Source organism: Zonotrichia leucophrys, chromosome 6, assembly GCF_028769735.1.
Source record: "Zonotrichia leucophrys gambelii isolate GWCS_2022_RI chromosome 6, RI_Zleu_2.0, whole genome shotgun sequence".
In the NCBI taxonomy this organism is placed as follows: Eukaryota; Metazoa; Chordata; class Aves; order Passeriformes; family Passerellidae; genus Zonotrichia; species Zonotrichia leucophrys.
Window position 1 is genome coordinate 32,010,302 of NC_088176.1, and position 21,923 is coordinate 32,032,224.

Genomic DNA, 21,923 nt, shown 5'->3' on the forward strand with positions numbered 1-21,923 from the left:
GGCAGAGAGGTGACACAAGGCAAAACACTCATTTCCCTCCTCATCACCAGAGAAAACAAATATTTGCTTCATACAATCCACCACAACTCTGCCTGTGCAAACACAGAACTCCACTACCTGGCACTAGAAGCTTTTTGTGATTATATATGTATATGATTATATATAAAGATATATATAATCTTTATGTATATTTTATATAAATATATATTTTAATATATAAATATATATTATATATACAAACACAGAACATTTTATATATAAAATACTTATTTATTTATTTATTTATTTACATATATATAATATATATAAATATATTTAGTTTTATATATTATATACATATACAAATGCAGAACTCCACTACCTGGCACTAGAAGCTTTTTGTGGTTATCTTTATATAAAATCATAATCATATATATATATATGATTAGATATAAAGAGATATATATATAATCTTTATATATATTATATAAATATATATTTATACATATAAATATATATATATATATATATATACAAACACAGAGCTCCATACTGGCACTCGAAGCTTTGTGGTTATCTTTATATAAAATCATAATCATATATATATATATATATATATATATATATTATTAGATATAAAGATATATATATATAATCTTTATATATATTATATAAATATATATTTATACATATAAATATATATATTATATATATATATATATATATATATATATATATACAAACACAGAACTCCACTACCTGGCACTCGAAGCTTTTTGTGATTATCTTTATATATAATCATATATATATATATATACATATATATATATAATCTTAATATATTTTTATTAAAAATAAATATCTTTATATATATTTTAAAAATATATATAATCTTTATATATAATCATATCCAAAAGCTCCCTGTCTCAGCCTTTAATTCACCCCAAACACTTCTTTTTGTGCCTGTCTGCCTTACCAGTATTTCAGGGAGTTATGGGGAAGGAAATAAAGCCATAAAGTGTATTCTTCCAAGAGGAAAATACAACTTTACTGAAGAGAAAAGTTGTTATGAAACCTAGTAGCTAATGAGAAAGTTTATTTTTAGGAGGTTTCTGCACTGTAATAATTAGTCCAGGAGAATCTGGGACACACAATTTCAGGAATTCTCATCCTGAGATAAAGCTACATAACACTGGAGCATCACAGGGCTGGGGAATCTTTATAATCACCTCACAAACATCTCCAGATCCAAATTTGGATGGAATTTAAAGTTTAACATTCATAACATTGTGTACAGGATGATAATAATAATAAAAAAAATCAAATCCATTTACTTTCATCTGAGAATTATCTCAGCAGTCTTACAAAGCAAATCCTCTTGCTGGGGAAGAAGAAGCTTTTGGACAATGGAAAATGCCAGCCTGGACAGACATTTCCTGCAGGAAGAAACTCTCATCCATCAGATCTTTCACCCTTTACATGACTCTCATCTCCTCTAAAAATGGCCCTGACAAACCTTTCCTTTTTTAAACCCACACCAAGTTCTGCTGGGTTTCATAGGAGCTACCAGAACTGTGAAAAACACAATAAACCTCCTCAGAGAAATCAAGAGACAGAAATCAAGGATATAAAATGCCACTTGGGACCACACATGCCACACTGACACAGAGCACACATTAAATTTGGGGCTTTTGTTTAATTCTGGGTGGTTTTTAATCAAATAAGTTGTAGCCAGATTTCTTTCTAGGTTTTATTTTGCTGCTCTTTCTTTGCCTTTTTGGTTTTTTTTGTTCCCTGCAGCTGAATTAGTTCTAGACTTTCTGAGCCCTTCCTGCCAGAAGTTCTAATAAAGCAAAGACTGAAAAGCTGAAACAAACAGTTTTATCCTTCTGCTATTTTTAGAAGCCCATTTGAATTCTTATGTGCATATTTCAGTAACTAAAAGGGCAAGGGAGAGGGGAAAAACATAATTTCTGCTGTGTTCCAGCAGAAGAAGAATCTGAAGTGGATACAAAGGGAGAGAAAAGGGAAAAAACTGGGACTGGATAAAGGACAGGGAAAGAAGCAAAAGGGCAGATGAGAAAACCAAGGCAGTTTGTGCAGAGGAAAAATAACATTAAATGCAAGGCAACAGGACAGGAGGAAAAGACAACAGAAAACAGAGTAGGGGCAACAGATTTTCAAATAAAAAAAGTTCAAGGAAAATAAGGAAAAGTGTCAAACTTTTAGGGAACAGTTTTCAACAAGCAAGTGAAAGATGAATCAAGGGAAACCCGAACTAAAGGAGGAAAACACAGAACTGAGGTTTCCAGAGAGAGGCAGCCCAGAAGGAAGGCTCACATAATAACTGAGATTAACAGGCACTTCTGCCAGATGTTCTGTCTCCCTGAACTCGGCAGGAACAATGGGATGGCTCCCCTCACTGAACTGGCAGGGAGTTTTATTTTGGGTTACACACTTGAAGAATTCCAGTTGCCTAGGCCGGTGCAGAATGCCTGAAAGTCTCTTTAAAGATTTCCACTGCCACTGCTGAAAAGGAGCATCCAGAGAGATGCTGCTCTCCTCCCAGATATGCTCTGTGGGTTTTATTTACTCTTCTGAACAGCAGAACCATAACAGATCTCTCCATCAAAAGCAGAATAGCTGAAAGTCCCTATAATAACCTAAAAAGTTGCTGTATTCTGTAACTGAATGCTCAGCCCCAAGCAAGCTCAGAGCTCATTCCACCTTTTCAGAAAAGGCTGAGACAACACACAACCCAACCTGCAAAATTATTCAGGCCCACCAGGAGCTGAGAGATGCTAAAATACACTAAAAACACAATAAATTCAGAAATTTTCAAGGCCAGCTTGAACAGAGCAACCAGCTCTTGTGGAAAGTGTCCCTGCCCCATGGCAGGGGGATGATTTTTAAGGTCCCTTCCAACCCAACCATCCTGTGATTCCCTGATCCTGTGAAATGGGTGAGGAGCTGCCAGTGGGTGTTTTAAGTGGGTTCCTGCAGAGATGGGTAAGAAATTTTAAAAAGTGCACAAACAATTAAGTAAATGTCAATGGGAAGTTGCTAATGGCACAAAATGGGCAGCCCTGCAGGATCTGTACCTTCCATGCAGGAAGCTGGAGTAGCAAGGAGGAGGAAAGTTTAAATTTCATCCTGAAATGACAAATTCTGACCTTAAAAAGGAGTTGGAGGAAAAAAACGATGTCTGGGAGATGGGATAATTAAGGAGGCTCAGCGCTTCTCTGGACAGAGAATCCCCACCTCTAAGAGGATCAGAAAAACACTTCAAGAGGCAACAACTGGAAAGGAAAGTTTTCAGAAACAGGTGGTTCACTACCAGGTGTTCCATCTTTGAGGGTTTCTGCAAACCCTGAATGAACTTTTCTGCTGAAGTGCCAGAGGGGAACCTAAATGTGATTTATTGTCATCTGAGAGACCAGGCTCCACTCAGAATGAGAAGGGATGGCCTGTGGAGGGCAGGGAAAAGACACTGACTGAACAATCTTACAAACCTTAAACCATCTGTGAGACCTGTGCAAAGTCTCTCCTGTCCTATCAGCAGCCCAGAGAGAGCTGGGAAAGGACTTTTCCCATGGGAATGCAGTGACAGGACAAGGGGGAATGGCCTCAAGTGAAGAAGAGAAGGTTGAAAGTAGATATTAGGTTTAGATTAGATATTGGGAAGTAGCTCTTTACCCTGCAGGCTTGGGGGAGCACCATCTCTCCTTCCCCAGCCTGGATGTGAGCCAAGACCCAAACAGAACATCCCCAGTCTAAGGTAGCCCAGGGGCTCCCTCAGCCCTGTCAGCAATTCTGGTTCTTCCTGCAGCACAGCCTGGACCAGGAAACACAGAGATCCATCCCTGATGTATATATATGATATATAATGACATAATAATAATATCATATCATATCATATCATATCAATCACATATCATCAATCATCATATCATACAGCCACATCACAGCCTTGATGGGCTGGCCAGGGGCTGAGCCAGGCACAGAGAGCTGCAGGCAGGACAGCCTGGACAGGAGGCACTGGGAGAACTGGGAAAATTGGGAGCATTGGGAGCACTGGGGGAACTGGGAGCATTGAGAGTGAATTGGGAGGACTGGGAGCATTGGGAGCACTGGGAGCACTGGGAACACTGGGAGCACTGGGAGCACTGGGAGTGAACTGGGAGCACTGGGGGCACTGGGAGCACTGGGAGTATTGGGAGCACTGGGAGTACTGGGAGTGAACTGGGAGCACTGGGAACACAGAGCATTGGGAGCACTGGGAGTGAACTGGGAGCACTGGGAGCACTGGGAGCACTGGGAGCACTGGGAGCACTGGGAGTGAACTGGGAGCACTGGGAGCACTGGGAGCATTGGGAACACTGGGAGCATTGGGAGCATTGGGAATGAACTGGGACATTGGGAGCACTGGGAGTGAACTGGGAGCACTGGGAGCATTGGGAGCACTGGGAGCACTGGGAGCACTGGGAGCATTGGGAGCACTGGGAGCACTGGGAGCACTGGGAGCACTGGGAGCACTGAGAGCATTGGGAACACTGGAAGTGAACTGGGAGTACTGGGAACACTGGGAGCACTGGGAGTGAACTGGGAGCACTGTGAGCACTGAGAGCATTGGGAGTGAACTGGGAGCACTGGGAGCACTGGGAACACTGGGAGCACTGGGAACACTGGGGGCACTGGGAGCACTGGGAGCACTGGGAACACTGGGAGCACTGGGAGCACTGGGAGCACTGGGAGCATTGGGAGCACTGGGAGCACTGGGAGCACTGGGAGCACTGGGAGCACTGGGAGCACTGGGAGCACTGGGAGCACTGGAAGAACTGGGAAAATTGGGAGCACTGGGAACACTGGGAGTGAACTGGGAGCACTGTGAGCATTGAGAGCATTGGGAGTGAAATGGGAGCACTGGGAGCACTGGGAATACTGGGAGCACTGGGAGCACTGGGAGCACTGGGAACACTGGGAGCACTGGGAGCATTGGGAGCACTGGGAACACTGGGAACACTGGGAGCACTGGGAATACTGGGAGCACTGGGAGCACTGGGAACACTGGGAGCACTGGGAGCACTGGGAGTGAACTGGGAGCACTGGGAGCATTGGAAGCACTGGGAGCACTGGAAGCACTGGGAACACTGACCATGTTTCCCTTCTGACTTTTTCATTCCCTTCACCTTCTCTCACTAGCACAGAAAATTTAACATTTAATTTTCCAGACATGGTCAAAGCAGCTCGGTATTTAAGGTGACTCTTTAACTCTGGATTAAAGAAACCCCAACAAAAATCAAACCAAAACCAAATCCCCCAGATGCTGCAGAATAAAACTGATACCACTGTAACCACATGAAAAATACTATCATGATAGCTGTAAAAACAGCATTTCCAGTTTTGAATAGTTGCATAATACAATCAAAGCTCTCTGACAAAAACTGCCAGAAAAAAAAAAAACAACTCTTGCAGCCCCAGTCTCAATAACTAGGATTGGAAACTACTTATTTTTGACAAATCCCTTCATTCTGTGGAACTCAGGATTGTCACAAAGGCCACAGAAACCCATTAAGTGAGTGGTCCAGGCTTCCAGGGTATTAGGTCTCTTCCCTGGATCAAGTTGTGTATGCCTAAATATAATCCAGAATAAGCAGCTAAATGTTATCACATTCATGGTAAGTAACAGCAGAGCTTTTCAACTTAAACAGCCAGCCCCAAAAGGGGAAACTTCTTCTGGAGGAATGAAAACACCAGGAAAACCTTGTTGTGTCTCAGAGCACAGGTTCTGGTCCTACAGAAATCCCTGAAGAGATTCAGAAGGGAAAATCAATTACAGCTCAGTTCTTTCTGCAGGACACTGCAGGGATTTTCTCACCTGATCAACCAGAAAAAACCCAGACCGACCAAAAAAATAAAACAAAAACACATAACACAATAAAGAAATCCTGTCCAGTTATCTGGAAAAAAAATTCTTTCCAAAAAATCATGTCCTGCTCTGCTCTGTTAGTTCATCCATAATGCACTTCCCTCATTAAAAGATGTTATTCTGACTCTGGCCTTTGGCAGAAAACAGAGCACAGCAGGACAAGTGCATCCCAAACATGTGGAGAAGTTGCAGTTTTGCTTGGCATTAACACACTGTCCCTTCCTACACTTGTGGTGATTTACAGGAAGGTTCTGAACAGGCAGGAATTCAAAAAGCCCCAGCCCTAAGTGGGGCTCTTTACTTTTCATCACACACACACACACACAATCAGATACATCAGCATTCAAATTACAGAATGACCATCATGGATATTTCATGGTTAAAAATACCCCAAGCAATGCAGTCAACACCAGCCACTTCAATTGTTTACAGGACTGCAAACTCTTCTTTTCATAAATAAAGATTTCATCTATATGATCAAAGAAAGATTTCTTTGCAGCCACACTATTTTTTTAAAAAAACAGCTTTTCAAGTTCAGAAAACACTTACAGAATGAAGCTTCCCTAGTCCAAGTCCCAGCCTGCAGCAGATTTTACAGTTGAGTAATAAACCCTTTTAAAACATGGTTTATTATGGAAATACTGTCAGAGCCTTAATGAAAGCAGGCGCCACAACAGCAGAGCTGCCTCCACAACAAATGGGCTCTGCAGAGAACACCAGGCACCCCCTGCCCTGCCCTGCCCATGGGGGGCTTCCCTGCCATCCCACCCTTCCTTTTCCCTGGGGTGGGATCCCTGGAACCGCAGCTCCAAGGTGCACACACCTCCTGCCACGCCACGGAATCACTGCCAAGTTAAAGAGGGATTTTAAACCAGACTTTAGGGTCTGAGGTTTAACTCAGATTTGGCTCAAAGAGATCGTGAGGAATTAAGATCCCATGTCAGCAATATGTCATGATTTTCATTGAAATATCCTGGACTCACTAAAGGCAGTTTTGCCCACAGCTTCAGAGCCCAAGTTTTACTCAAAGTAAATCAGAGAACCACCTGCTCATCAGGAAAAAAAATATTTTAAAAAAAGGGGAAAAATGATGACAAGAATTTGCTATATGCTGGTAAAATGGATCAAGATAGAGAGTCTGGTAAATGTAAAAATCACCTCAGCACCCCAGAAATTCAGAATCTGTGTGTAAAACACATTGAGGGCACCTATTCCAAGCAGGAATATTCCCAGAGCCTCCCTTCCTTCTGCAGCCTTCCCTCCAGTTTTGACCACATCTTCAGAGCCCAAGTTTTACCCAAAGTAAATGAGAGAATCACCTGCTCATCAGGGAAAAAAAATATTTTAAAAAAAGGGGGAAAAATGATGGATTATGACAAGAATTCGTTATATGCTGGCAAAATGGATCAATGGTAAATGTAAAAAGCACCTCAGCACCCCAGAAATTCAGAATCTGTGTGTAAAACACACTGAGGGCACCTATCCCAAGCAGGAATGTTCCCAGAGCTTCTCCTCCTTCTGCAGCCTTCCCTCCAGTTCTGCCTACAGCTTGAGATTCCAAGTTTCACCCAAAGTAAATCAGAGAATCACCTGCTCAACAGGAAAAAAAAAAAATTGAGCTTTTTAGAAAATTACGCTTTATTACAATAATGTGTTATATTTTGGTAAAATGGGCCAAGATTGAGAGAGTCTGGCAAATGTAAAAAGCACCTCAGCACCCTTCTATCACAGAAATTCAGAATCTGTGTGTAAAACACACTGAGCACTGGGATATAAATATAAATACAAATACATATTTTATTGACACTGAATGTTCCCAGAGCACAGAGCCTCTCCTCCATGGGTCTAGGTTTAATCCCACAGTTCCTTACCCCGAGGCAAGCAGGATTCTTTCTTTCCCACTCAGTTCTGTTCATTGCAGAAGAACTTGCCTGTCCCTGGGGAAACTGTGGGAAGATCCTGCAGGGCCAGCCAGGGATCCTGGCCACATCCTCAGTGTCACTGAGTTTGCCTCCTGATTGCTCCATGTCCTTCAACTCCTCTCACCAGCATAAAAAAATATTCAAATTTTAATATTTTTAATTTAAAAAAAAATATTTAATTTTACAGACATGGTCAAAGCAGCTCAGAATTTAAGGTGATTCTTTAACTCTGGATTAAAAACAAAACAAAACAAAACAAATAAAACAAACCAAAGTGCAGGGGAGGAGGGAGGAAAGGGGGCTTCTGCCTCCAGGAATGCTGGCTGTGCTAGGAGCCTGCTGTGAGGAAGAGGATGAGGATGAAAATTCTTCAAATAGATTGTGTTTTCTTTGTGTTTTTATTTCCAGGGTACATCACAGGCACAGCCTCCTCTTAATTTCCTCAAATGACCACATTACCAATTTCTTTTTGCAAGAATAAGACAAACTTCTTGTTTTCTCCTCAAAAAACCATCAGGACAGCGGGGATAATACCAGAGGAACAGCAGACATAGAAATACACCTTGTATGATTTAAATCCAGGTTTTTCCAGTAAATAAATCCTTAAATCCAGGGAGAGGGAGGCAGAGCAAGGAGCCCTGGTGGGGACACGGGAGGAGCTTTGGGAAGCAGCGCTGCAGATGAAAAGCTCATGGGCTGAGCCCTGTCCAGCCCACGCAGAGGAGGCCAAGGAACAGCTCAGTCCCACAGGGATTGCAGAAATCTGGGAAGCAAACACTCACCAGAGCTCTTTCCACTTGCAAGCCCAGCAAGGCCTGCTAAACCCAGGCCTCTCTCAAGGCAGGATTTAAGGGGGGAGATAAATTTATCAAAGGCAAGGAATGGAAGAGACCTCCTGCCCTTCCCAAAAAGCTGAAAAATCACAAACCAGAGCGATCCCCACTCGAATGTACCAAGCATCCTCTGGCTCATCCATCACTGGGAGTGTTTGTGCCAAGACTGGATGTTTCTTTCTAGATTGGCCCCAATTAAAACAGTCCTGTGGCCTCCAGGGCAATGTTTTATCTGGTCAGAGTGGTCCCTCTGGGCTTTCTAATCTGTAATCTGATTTCCAATCATGGAACAGCACTGCACTGTGCTCTCCTTGGTTCCATCCTTGGAAGTGTCATGCGGTGCAGGATGTGGTAAATAAAAGCACATAGCTCTTATTTTTAAAGCTGGCTGGGCTGAGATAGGGAGGAAGGACTATTTGTGGGTGGTTTAAATGAATGTACTATATTTAATTCATGGCATTCATCAGATGACACAGCAAGAGGCACAGAACAAGGATCAAACAATTAAGATTTACTGAGAAAATGCAGTAATTCCACTGCTTTGGAATGGCTAAGGAGGGCCAGCTCTTCAGCCAGCCATGAGATTTTCCTTTTCCATTCATCAGTTTCCCCCTAAAGCCTGGCAGTGAAATACATATTTATTCCCATTAGGTTTGGTGACATCATATATTTAAGAACATACCAAATCTCCCTGTCCCACTGATTAATTTTGATGTGTAAAATGGGAACAGAACTGAAAAAATAACCTTGTCTGAGCATGGGCTCTCAGCACTGCACTGGTCCCAGCTTGCTTCCCATCACTTTGAATTTTTGTGGATTTGCTAGAGTGGAGGTGGCCAAGTGGCTCTTCTTATATATAAAATTATATATATATTAAACTATATAAAAATATAAAATAAATTATATCTATATATATATAAAATACATACATAATAAAATATATAATATATATATATTTATATACTATATTTTATATATTATATATTACACAACATATATATTTTATATATTTTATCTATAATTTATATATGTTATATATAATATATATATAATATATGTAATGTATATAATATATATATAAACATCAGGCCACTCAAAAAGCTTGGTTAGATTTTTATGATAAATACAAATAATAAACCTACCTGGCCCAAAATGTCTTTTTTTTTTTTCCCCTGAATGCCCTGTTCTCTCTCCAATTTTCCACACAACCAACAGACAAAAGAAGGTCTCGTGTGTTTCCTTGAGAGGAATTCTGTAATTAGAAAGAAATTTGACTGATACAAAGTTAGCTCAGTGGAAAACTGCAGGAATGGTGAAATGATCAAAGTCACTTGTAAAAACAGACAGAACCAAACATTTGCTTGTGTTTATCCAACGAGGCTCCAGAAAAGAAACATTAATGAACATTTTAATGGGACATTTCACAGCCTAGATAAAAGCTGTATTAAAAAAAATAATAATACCAAATCAAATCTTGGGCAGCTTAGGAGAATAAATGAGAACAATGAGCACTCTCCTACTTTTTATATGATAAGCAAATCCCTGTTTGTTAAACATCAAGTGCCCAATTTTCATTCCACAGGAGCTGCACGTCTAATTCCTCCCAGCTTTTCTGGAAGACAGCACTGCAGGGACAGACAGCCATTCTCTAAAGCCCTGATGTCTGTGCTTCTGAGTGGGAGCTCCTCAAAAAGGGGCATGAAAGAACTAAACACACACAAAGGGCAAAATTCACAGCCTGACAAACAATAAGTAGCACAAAAGAATAAATAGCACAAACCAATAAATAGCACAGAAGAATAAATAGCACAACCAGGCTGTGATAGCAGAGCAAAGCCTTGCCTGCCGTGTGTGTGCGTGTTCTTTCAAAGTTCACAAAGTCACATCCATCTTTAATAAGGCAAAACCACACACGATGGGTTCATTAGTGCTGAGCCTTCAGAGCTTGGTGCACTGGAATCATAACCCCAAGCTGGAGTTTGGGAGGTTCCAGGTCTTTTTCTGCACGGCAGATCCCAGCCTCACTCAGTAACCAAACCATTCCCAACCTCTGCTCACTCAGCCTGGCATTCCCAGGGATGCAAACTTCCCCAACACCACCAACAGAAAATAAAACACCACCAATTTATGCAAATCACCCCCCAAACACAAAGGGTTTTTAAATTTGGGGTTGTCCAGTGAAAGAAAGGCGGTGCAAACACCACCTCAGAAAGAGAAAATGAAAATAAAAATCCCACTGCTGCTCAAATTCTGTGTATTTATTTTCTCTACCTTCAGGCAGAAAAACAGAATTTTTTTTTTTGCTTTGCACAGATTGCTCCGTGGTGAAGTTGTGATTAAAAAACTTGCATTAAAAAGTTGCATTTAAAAAACTTCCATGATCCCTGCAGTGGATTTAAGGCTGCGAGCTGTGCTCATGTTGAATAAGAAATTACAGAGTTTTCAAAAAAAACCTCCTGAAAACAGAGCCAGAGTGGAGGTGGCCAAGTGGCTCTTGTGCCTGCCCCACACTATCAGGCCAGTCCAAAAGTTTGGTACTATTATTATTATTATTAATAATAATATTGTGGCTGATATTATTTTTAATTGATTTTTAATTTAATTTTAAAAATCTAAAGAACAATTTAATAATAAGTAATATAATAATAGTAAAAATGATAATAATTTGACTGAATTACTATGATTATTTTAAGGATAAATATTAATTAATTATTATTATAAATATGTACAATCAATTATTATAAATTATAATCTAAACCCGTGATAATTATCAATTATACTATTAATTAATAATATTATCAGTACCTATTAATTAAAAATGCCATTACAAATATTCATAATTCGTATATATTATTATATATTCAATATATTATATATTATATAGTATATAGTATATAGTATATATTATATAGTATATAGTACATAATATATATAATATATTTTATATAATATAGTATATATTATATATTATATATTATATATTATATATTATATATTATATAGTATATAGTATATAGTATATATTATATAGTATATAGTATATAGTATATAGTACACAGTATATAGTATATAGTATATATATGTAATATCAATATAATATATAGTAATATTATATTATATATTATATATATATTACATATTCAATATTCATGGATATTATTATAGTATAATAATTATAATAATAATAATAATAATAATAATAATAATAATGCTGAAAATGAAGTTTAAGTCCTGCCCTCCCAGATAACATTGCTGCTACTTCCGAGCCAATATCAAGTTGTGCACACCTGATGGAGGGAACAGTGAGGCAGCTCCAAGTTCTCATTCTTTGCCCCAACAAGCCTTTATTCAAAGGCTGCATGAATAAATCTGATACTGATCCTTCTGCTGTTCAAACAAAAAAGTAATATTAGTTCCCAAATCAAAACACAGAATTTTGAAAAATACCCTTTCTAGCATGCTCCATATATTGGGATTGGCAGAATAAAATTTAGCAAAGAGCAGACAGGATTTGCCCTTGTTATTCCCCCCAAATTATGAAAATTAAACTCAGAGGAAACTTCACGGAATATGTTTTGGGGTTCTTGGGCAGCAGGAGTCCTGAATAAACTGGGAAGAAATAAAAAACAAAAAACAAAACAAAACAAAAAGAAAAAAGAGAAAACGAGACAAAAAATGCCAAAAAAAGAAACAACAAAACAAAACAAAACAAAAAATTAAAACCACACACACACACCAAAAAAGCCCACCAAAAATCAAAAAATCCCCAGAAAATGGGTTTTGCAGAGCTCCCAGAATGCTGGCTGTGCACAGGGACACAGAAGATTCTCCCCATCCTCCTAAAACCACTTTGAGGAAGTCCCAGATCCCAGGGAGAGCCTCTCCAAACCCTGTATAAGATTTCTAATCCTAAAACAATCGGTGACTCAGAGCTGCAGCCCGAGTGAGTCAAAGTGCTGACACCAACCCCAGTGCCAGGGGTGAGCTGGCATGATAATGATAATTCTGCACACTCACTTTCAGCCAGCCAAAATGCCTCCCAAAAATAGAACCAGAGATATGAGCCCTCATTAGAAGTGTCTGAATTACCAGCATTCCTAATTTGAAAAAAAAAAAAAAGAACTTTATTGATGACAACTCAGCAGGTTTCCATTCCACTGTAATTAATCTAGTAAAATATTCAGAGTATTTAAAGGGAAATTAAGGATTGGCCCCACAAAAAGAAATTTCCTACCTGGCAGTTCTGTTTTTTGTTCAGCAGAAAGATTTACAACCCATTAATTAGCTTTTGGGAGATGTTTTAGGTGCCCTGCAATGAATGCACATCTCACACTGTAAACTGCACTGGGATGTTTTGGAGCACAAAACCCAGTGTGGTAATGAACAATTAATTTGTAAAGGGATGCTAAAATTTAGGGCTGGCCATTTGACACATAACCACACCTGTGCAGCACTGATTTTTACTTTACTCTGCTCTTTGTTAAATTTTATTCTGCCAATCCCAATATATGGAGCACGCTAAAAATGATATTTTTTAAAAGCTTTGTGTTTTGATTTGGGAACTAATATTACATTTTTGTTTGAACAACTCTTTACTTCCTACACTGCTGGAAAACAACAGAGAAAATGCAGAATTGTGGGGGAAATCTGGGAGGTCAACACACATCCAAATTAACTCCTCCAGCAAGAACCTCATCCTGTCTGTGCTTTGCAGCCCTCTGCATTAAAAACACTGAATTTACACAAAGCTGAATTTTTTCTCCCTAATTTTCTTCTATTCCCATGGTTCCTCTTTCCAGAGGTCCACATCTCCTCTTTTATTACCTAAATAAAAGGAATTAAATGCTTCCTTAGACATACCTGCTCTCCACCACCACCTCTGAAAAAAATCCTCACAAAGTGCTGAAATTCAGTCAAAGCACAGCATTTACACTGCCCTGAAATGAACATTTTTACACAGCAAAATGAAGCATTTTTGGTACCAACTGTTCCCACAGAAAGGGAACACTCAATCCAGTTTCCCCAAACGGGAAAAAAAAAAAAAAATAAAATAAAAAGGCAAGGAAAGCCATTTTTAGCCTGTACAAAAATACAAAGAACTGATATAACCCACAAGGAAGTGTGGCTTGTGTGCACCACTATTAATCTATCTTGACTGAACAATATATATATATATTTTTTTTTTTTATTTCACTCTTCCGCCTCCACTTTTTGTTTGCTGTTGAGGACAGATAAGTGCTCCTGGCAGTATCTTGGCACAGGCACTTCACTGAACAGGAGCTATTGTAAAAGCAAAAAAATATAAATAAATAAAAATAAATCTCAGTCCCTCAGGTTCTGAGAATTTCACTTAGGGCTGAAAGGCCTCCAATTCCAGGTTCATGCTGGAAAAACAAGAAACCTTTTCTCTGTAGAGGATCCTAACCCAGTCAATGAGGGGGCTTAAAATTCTGATTAAATCCTGTAAGGTTCTGCCACTGCTGTGAAGGCAAACATCTCCAAGACAGAGAATCCCACTCCTGGATGGTCTTTAAGATCCTTCCCACCCCAAACCAGCTTTTGGTTCTGTGATTTTGCCAAAAATCAAAATAACCCTGGGGAGGAGGGTGCTGGAACACCCAGGGATGGAGAGCTGCCTGCACTGGGAACCTTGCAGTGATCAAGGCTGATTAAGAAATGCATGAGGAGTTCTTGCCTTACCAATGTGGAAAACAAAAAAATATTTTAAAAAAAATCTGACACATTAGGAGTTTTCACACAGAAGGGACTGGCTCATCCTAGTAAATATTCCAAATTACGCTGTGCACATTTTGTTTTTAAAGGGATTTTTCAAATCAGTTCACAGCCGTGTCATCTTTTGTACCAGCTTTGTCAGGCCTACTAAATTAGCTTTTTTTTTTTTTTTAATTTATTTACTCTGAAGTGTCTTTTTAGGGAAGGTTTAGAACTGTGCCAAGAAATAAAAGTGCTAAATCTTCTCAGACGTGAAGGTATCTTAAATAACTGTGTGGCTGTGCCTTTGATCATTTCAGGGTAGAAGCCTGGCAATGCTGCTGAGAGGAGTCATCCCCTCTATTATTTCAGCAGATCCTGCACTGAGGAAACAGAAACACTTTGAGGATCATCAACCTTTATCAGGAATGAAGCAGAAGATGGAATTGGCAAACTAAGGATTAATTGAGAGCAATTGCTCTCTCTGTAACTTGATTATAAGTAACAGTTAGGGGGGGAAATAAAAGGGAAAAAGAGATGGTTAACAGTAAAGTTTATACATGCATCATCTTCCTCCTTGCTAAAACCTTTTTACTACACAGGCATCCATCACTTTTTCTTTCTTTTTCTTTCCAACTGGCTGAAATACTACAGAGCTGTGACACAGGTGACATTCAGGTTTTGGAGGCCACATTTTCTAGATTTTAATTTAGCTACTTGTTTTCCTAAGGGGGAAAAAAAATCAACTTTCTTTTTGGAGTCATCCCCTCTATTATTTCAGCAGATCCTGCACTGAGAAAACAGAAACACTTTGAGGATCACCAACCTTTATCAGGAATGAAGCAGAAGCTGTAATTGGCAAAGGAAAAACTAATTGGGAGCAATTGCTCTCTCTGTAACTTGATTATGTTAATCAAGTAACAGTTAGGGGGGGAAATAAAAGGGAAAAAGAGATGGTTAACAGTAATTATCCTTCTCTTCTGCAAAGCTGATACATGCATCATCTTCCTCTTTGCTGAAACTTTGTGCTACACAGGCATCCACCATTTTTTCTTTCTTTTTCCTTCCAGCTGGCTGAAATCCAGAAATGTGACACAGGTGACAATTCAGGTTTTGGAGGCCACAGCCTTTGGACTTTAATTTAGCTACTTGAGGAAAGAAAAAAAATCAACATTTTTTTCTTGTCCCCACCTTCAGCTGGATTTATTTATCCCCTTACTATTCCCAGCAGCTCTGCAGAACTCATTTCCCTCGTTCTTTTGGCTTTCTAGGATAAAGAGGCAATTGCAACCTTCAAACCTCATTATGGGGGAAGAAACAACTGAGGCAAAATCTACTTATGATAAAAGGGTCAGTGGAAATTTGGCAATTAACTGTGAGCAGGATGAGCTGCACAAACTGCCAGATCCAGGGTCCCCTCTCTTTGCAGCACAGTTTTAATAGTAAATTCAATTTATTTTTTTAATACACTTTTCCAGGATTCATTTACCCCCACTTCATCAGGGTTCTGAGAAGGCATTGCTGCATATTCATGAAAATATCCAGCACACACTGGCAAATCCTTCTGGGTTTTTTTCTGCTGCTCAAATTTTCCATCAATTTTAATACCCAGCCTTTTTTTTTCTGCTGACTGCTTCTCACTTCTTCCTTCTATTCCTGAATTCAGGGATTCCATATTTTATTTCCTCTTCTTCTTTATGCGGAGACTTTTTATATTTTTTTAAATTTGCATGGATAGTTCCTGAATTTTATTGGAGGGCTTTTTTTTTTTCATTTACCAAATTTCTCACAAGATAAATACAGGAATTCATAGCTGTCTCCTACCAATGTCATCTCAGACAATTGAAGGCACTCAATTTAAAAATTCATTTTTTAGTAAAACAAACACCCAAATTGCAGCTAAACCTCGCAGTGCACCCTTCTGGTGGAGGATGTGCCACAAGTGACAGAGAGATAAAAAAGAGGCCGAAAATGCCGTCCCACAGGAACAAAACTTTGCTTTTTTATTGCTGTCCAACCTAACCCTTGTCTTTTGATTCAGAGAGCTTCAATCAGCTTAGCCCATGAGTTTTGTGAGCAATAATTCTAATTAAATCCCCCCAATAATGTTGATAGGGGAAAAAAACCCTCTCCAAGCACAGATTTTCCTAGAGCTAAAAACACAGATTATAAAGCTGCAAGCAGCCACTTCTTTCTTTGTAACAAAAGAAGGTGAGGTGCCAGAAGTTCCAAAAAGAAATTTATAAAGCCCTCTCAAGACCCCATTAAAATCTCCTCTGGGAATAGTTTGCAATCTGCAAATCACACTCATTTCTTTATTCATTCTGCAAAACCATGATCACATATCACCAAGCAATCACCCACCAAATTTTTACGTTCTTGTAGCTTTTTATAAGCTAATACAATCAAATTATTATTACTACTATTATTAATAGTATCATTAATAATACTATTTTAATACTATTATTAATTATACTAATTAATATTATTAATAATAGTATTATTAATTATACCATTACTATTATTTTATAGCATTGTTATATTATTATTTATAGTATATTATTAATTATATATATAGTATATATATAATTATATATAATTATATATATTATAATATTATTATATTATAATATATTATTAATATATTATATTATTATTATAGTATATTATTAATATTAATATTATTAATAATATTAATATTATTAAAATTATATTATTATATAAAAATATAATGATAAATATATAAATAATATAAATACATTATATATAAATATAAAGAATAATTATTATAGTATATTATATATATTATATATATATTATAATATATACTATTATATATAGTATATTATAGTATAGTATAGTATATTATTTATATTATAGTATATTAATGATAGTATATCTTATTATAATTATCATCATTATCATTATTGTTATTATTATTATATTTATATTTTATGTATTTTTATTTATTTTTAAAGATCAATCACTAACTAATGATATTATTAATAATAGTAATAATATTATTATAATATTTTAATGGTATTATTAATAGTAATAATAGTGTGTCCCCATGTCAGCTGCATTTCAGGGCAACCAAACCAGGGCAGGAGGCACCTCAAAAAGAACAATTTGGTTTTACTCATCCCCTTGGGAGATGCTGGGAAAGCTGAGCCTTGTCCCCCACTTCCCTCTTTCCCAAGGGGAAGGAGCAGAACCTGGGACAGCAAACGTGACCCCTGCAACCACAGAGCCACAAGAGCTCAGCTCAGAAAAGACCTGCCTGCTGCACCACAGCCCAAAAAAACCCAGAACAAACCAAAAAAATAAAAAAAACCCAGGGCAGCACCAAAAAAAGGCAGAAGCGGGCAGAGGGGAGAAGTACAGAGTGAAAAGTGGAAGTAGAAAGAGAGCGTGTCAACCCTGGTGTAGCTGTCTGTCCTTCTGGAGCGTGACTCAGCAGAACAAAGGGTTTTGTCCTCATGCAGAAACAGAGTCCACTCTGCACAGGAAGTGGCAAAAATCCACTGTCTGGAATGTGACTGCAGCTCCAGTGGCTTCCCTGGGGAATGTCCTCAGCTGCAGATCACCACCCTGCTCCACATCAGCTGTACACACTCTGCTTTCCCTGCACGCAGTGGAGACAAAACAGAAATTTGCAGAAAAACTAGGTGAGTGTGAGACTGCCACAGCTGAGAAAATTCACTTTTGAATGGAATAAATCTGGAAATAGATTTATTCTGTTTATAAATGGATTTATAAACTGGAATACTCTGGAAGGACACAGGTACAGGACAAACCCTGTGCCTCCACCACGACCCAACACTGAAGTTGTCACCATACAAAAGTCACCAGGTTTAAGACCAACATCTATATTTGAAATACTTGTACTTCCCTTTTTACACCAGTCCTGTCACATGCATGAATGTTAAAGGAGGCTGAAAGGGGAACATGAACAAACAGCTTTTAAACCATCAATTTTAAAAAAAGATGTTTTTAGCAGTACCAAGAGATGCAGCACTTGGTGATCAGACCCAGCTTATCAGCACTTGGAGTTGAACACCACGTGGCAGAAAAAACAAGACAGCTATAACTTTATCCAAGGACAGATTTTTCTGCAATATCTGTGTTTGGATTCATTTCTGTCACTCTTCCTCTCCAAGCATTCCCATGCCATCACCAGTGAATTTTCTGATGAAAACACAGCACATTATTCTACACCCAGAAATCACCTGCTACCATGCAAAGCAGCATGCTCTGGGGGTGTAAAAACATCAAAGTTAATGTAAATTAAAATTAAAAATAAAAGTTATTTAAAATAAAAAATAAAATTTAAAAAAGTTAAATAAAAAGAAAATAAAAGTTAATTTTCTTTGGTTTAGTGAAGCCACGCTTAGCCTCACTTTGATGGAATAAATCTCCACCTCCATCCATGCACTCTTCCTGTTTTTATTAAAATCCTGAGTGCAGTTTTCCTTGCAGAGTGGGTGAGTGGGAGTGTGGAGCACAAGTAAACCCTGTCTCTGCACGTCACAGTTGTGAAACACATTCTAAATAAAACCATATGCTCTCAGAAGGAAAATTTCATCTCTCTCCCCTTTTGCTGCCTGCCCAGGTCGGCCCCAGTGCAGGGCTGAGGGAATGCAAATGCATTTATAGAAAGGTTTGATGAGAAACTGATAAAATTAATTTCTTTTTTCATTCATTTCTTTATTCATTCTGCAGGGTGAGTGCACAAGAGACTTAATTTTAAGAAGAATTCTGTGATTTGGCTTCTCCTCTTGAAACAGTTGGGAATTGGTGCCAACTGGTACCTGTGATGTTTCAGTGTCTGAAACTTCAGCGATTTCCAGATCATCTCATGATGATGGGGAGGAAACAAACAAACAAAAAATCACTAATCCACTGTTCTAGCCAAAAAAACCCCTCAATAACAGATTTATTCTCGAGCTGGTTAAAAGTTCTGTGGTTTGTCCTCACATTTAACACTTCGGTGATGCCCTGTGTGGCTCTCAGCTATGAAATTTAACAAGTCATTCTGTTAATTCTTTGTAACATTTTACAAAATGTGTCTGCCATGCCACGGAAATAACTGACCCCATGTTCTTCTCTTCCATTCCTTATTTTCTGTCCAAACACCTGCCTTGGAGACACAGGGAGGCTGACCCAGGAACGTGGGGAGCAAAGATAAACCACTTAATTTCTCCCTCCTATCTTCTTTTGCTGATCAAAAACACAGCAAAGGGGAAGTGCCAGAACTTTTTTTTTTTTTGTTCTCTGTATAATATTTAATTTCCCATTCTGGGTTATGCCATGAGCAGCTTTCCTCCTTGGGTCTACATTAGGTATTTTGGACACATAAAAAGTGTGTCATCTTTTTTCCTCCCATCCTTTGGCATCTCAGCTGTTGCTCAGGTTGCTCTGAAGGAAAAGGGCAAACCCAAAAGCAACACCTTCCAATGCTGCAGTTGTGGAATGATGGAAAAAAAAAAGGAATATTGGGAAAGCAAGCCAGCAAGTGTAAATAGCCAGGGTATTCAGGAGTGCTCATCAAACCCTCATCTGTGGGATCAGCACTGAAGCCCAGGCTCACTGATAAAAGGGAAGATAAACTTCCCCCCAAGCTGAGGCTGCTCTGTTGTGCAAACCACAGCCCCACTCCAGAGTTCTGACAGCTAAAAGTTGTTAAATGACTACATTTCCTTTAATAATAGAGATTTTTGCTTGTTTTTCAAGCACCTTCCTCGCCTGGTTTTCAGATCTACCTAAGGCATAATCACTACCAGAGATGGCCAAACTAATAAAAATTTAATTAAAGCCGTGTACATTTGTAATGCTTCACCCATCATCAGTTTCGTGTGGCTTGGAGTGGATCACATGTTCTGGGTGTCTTGTCTGGTTTATTTCTTTTGTTCTATCACACATTCTTTCATTCTGAGTCCTGTCTCTCCTGTCAGGACTCTCCAAAGGGTTCAGACACGCAGCCAAGCATGCATAGCACGTGTTCTGGAAGCACAGATAAATTAAACAAGCTGTACCTGATTGCAACTGGCCCCTCCTCTGCCAGGATTTGGCCAACTTTCATAAATCAGACACGCAATCAAGTGCACAACTTAAAAAAAACCTGGATCTCCACTCTCCTTTTTTTTAGCCTGTGAGAAGGGAAGGCAAATCCTAATGCTCAAAATGTGACACACAGTGGAGAGAGGGAGGGAAAATAAAAATATGATTCCTTGAAAGTTATTGACAGATCAGCTGCAACCTACCAGAGGCTGAAAAAAGATACCAGATGGAATTTAAAAATCCTTGCTATTAGTGCATCAAACCAAATGCTGTATTCCAAAGCCAAACTCTGCCCTCCTCCTGCTGCAAGGAGCTGTTTCTTGGAAAATTGCTTATGCCTTTATTGGTGGTGACTATTGACTCTAATAGCTAAATGTGACAAAGGAAAAAAAATAAAACAAAGCAGAAATACTGTCATAAAACACTGTCCAGACTTATCTGCCTTGCAAATCCCATTAAGATAAAAAACCACACTTAACCTCACTTAAAATTGAAGCTTAAACCTCCACAAATTGTTATTGATACTGAGTACCTTTATATTTGATTTTACAATAAAATATAAGAGATAACACACACACACACACACAAAAAAAGGGGGGAGGTAGGATTTATGGCTGAAGGAAACATGACAAAAAAGAAACAGAAAAGGACAAATTCTAATTTAAAGTACACCAAGTAACAATGTCTCTCATTGCCTGTAAACACACATATAATATAAGATCATCAGCAGAGTTCCACTGGCAGAAGACTGATGAAAGCTTAAAAAACAGAAATCCAAACCCCTTAAAATCAGTATTGATGTAAACCCCAGTTCAGGCCAGCAAACCACCTGGAAATCCCACAGAGGATCCAAAACTATGACAATTTTTTGAGCACTTCCAAGACATGAAAGCCAAACTTTTTCCCAAACAAGCCTCAAACTGCTCCCAAAGAACTGTCAGACCCCTTCCCCATGGAATTACTGAGGAATTCTACCTCCTGAGGGTTTTAAAAAAAAAGAACTGATGTGTTTCATTTATTTCCCAAACACCTGCTGGTGTTTCAGGGCCTGAAGCAGCAAAGGCATCGTGACTGTCACCAACAGGAAGGGCAGAGCTGGGAAAATCACACGGAATTCTGAACCAAGGGGCAAAAACTTGGAGAAGTGAAGCTTAAAAAGCCTGGCATAACCATGGCCTCCACAGGATTTTAAGCAGAAGACAAATTGAGACTGGGATGCCTTACTGGAATAATTCTGATAGCGCCACAGATATTTATTGGTTATATATACTATATATAAATAAATAAATATATTACATAAATAAATAATTATATTATATAAATATATATTATCATATTAATTATATAAAAAATAAATAATATATAATACATACATCCTAGATAATATATTACATAATTATATAATAATATTATTACATATTATTATATGTATATTAAATAACTATAATTATGTAATAATTATATGTTGTATAAATTTATATATTTTTA

General features: G+C 38.4%; 1 protein-coding gene across 5 annotated transcripts in view; it reads right to left on the minus strand.

The window, feature by feature from the left end:
* The window catches only part of RNLS (renalase, FAD dependent amine oxidase), a 78,683-nt gene that overhangs the window by 41,648 nt on the left and 15,112 nt on the right, over positions 1-21,923 (minus strand). The window lies entirely within an intron of this gene.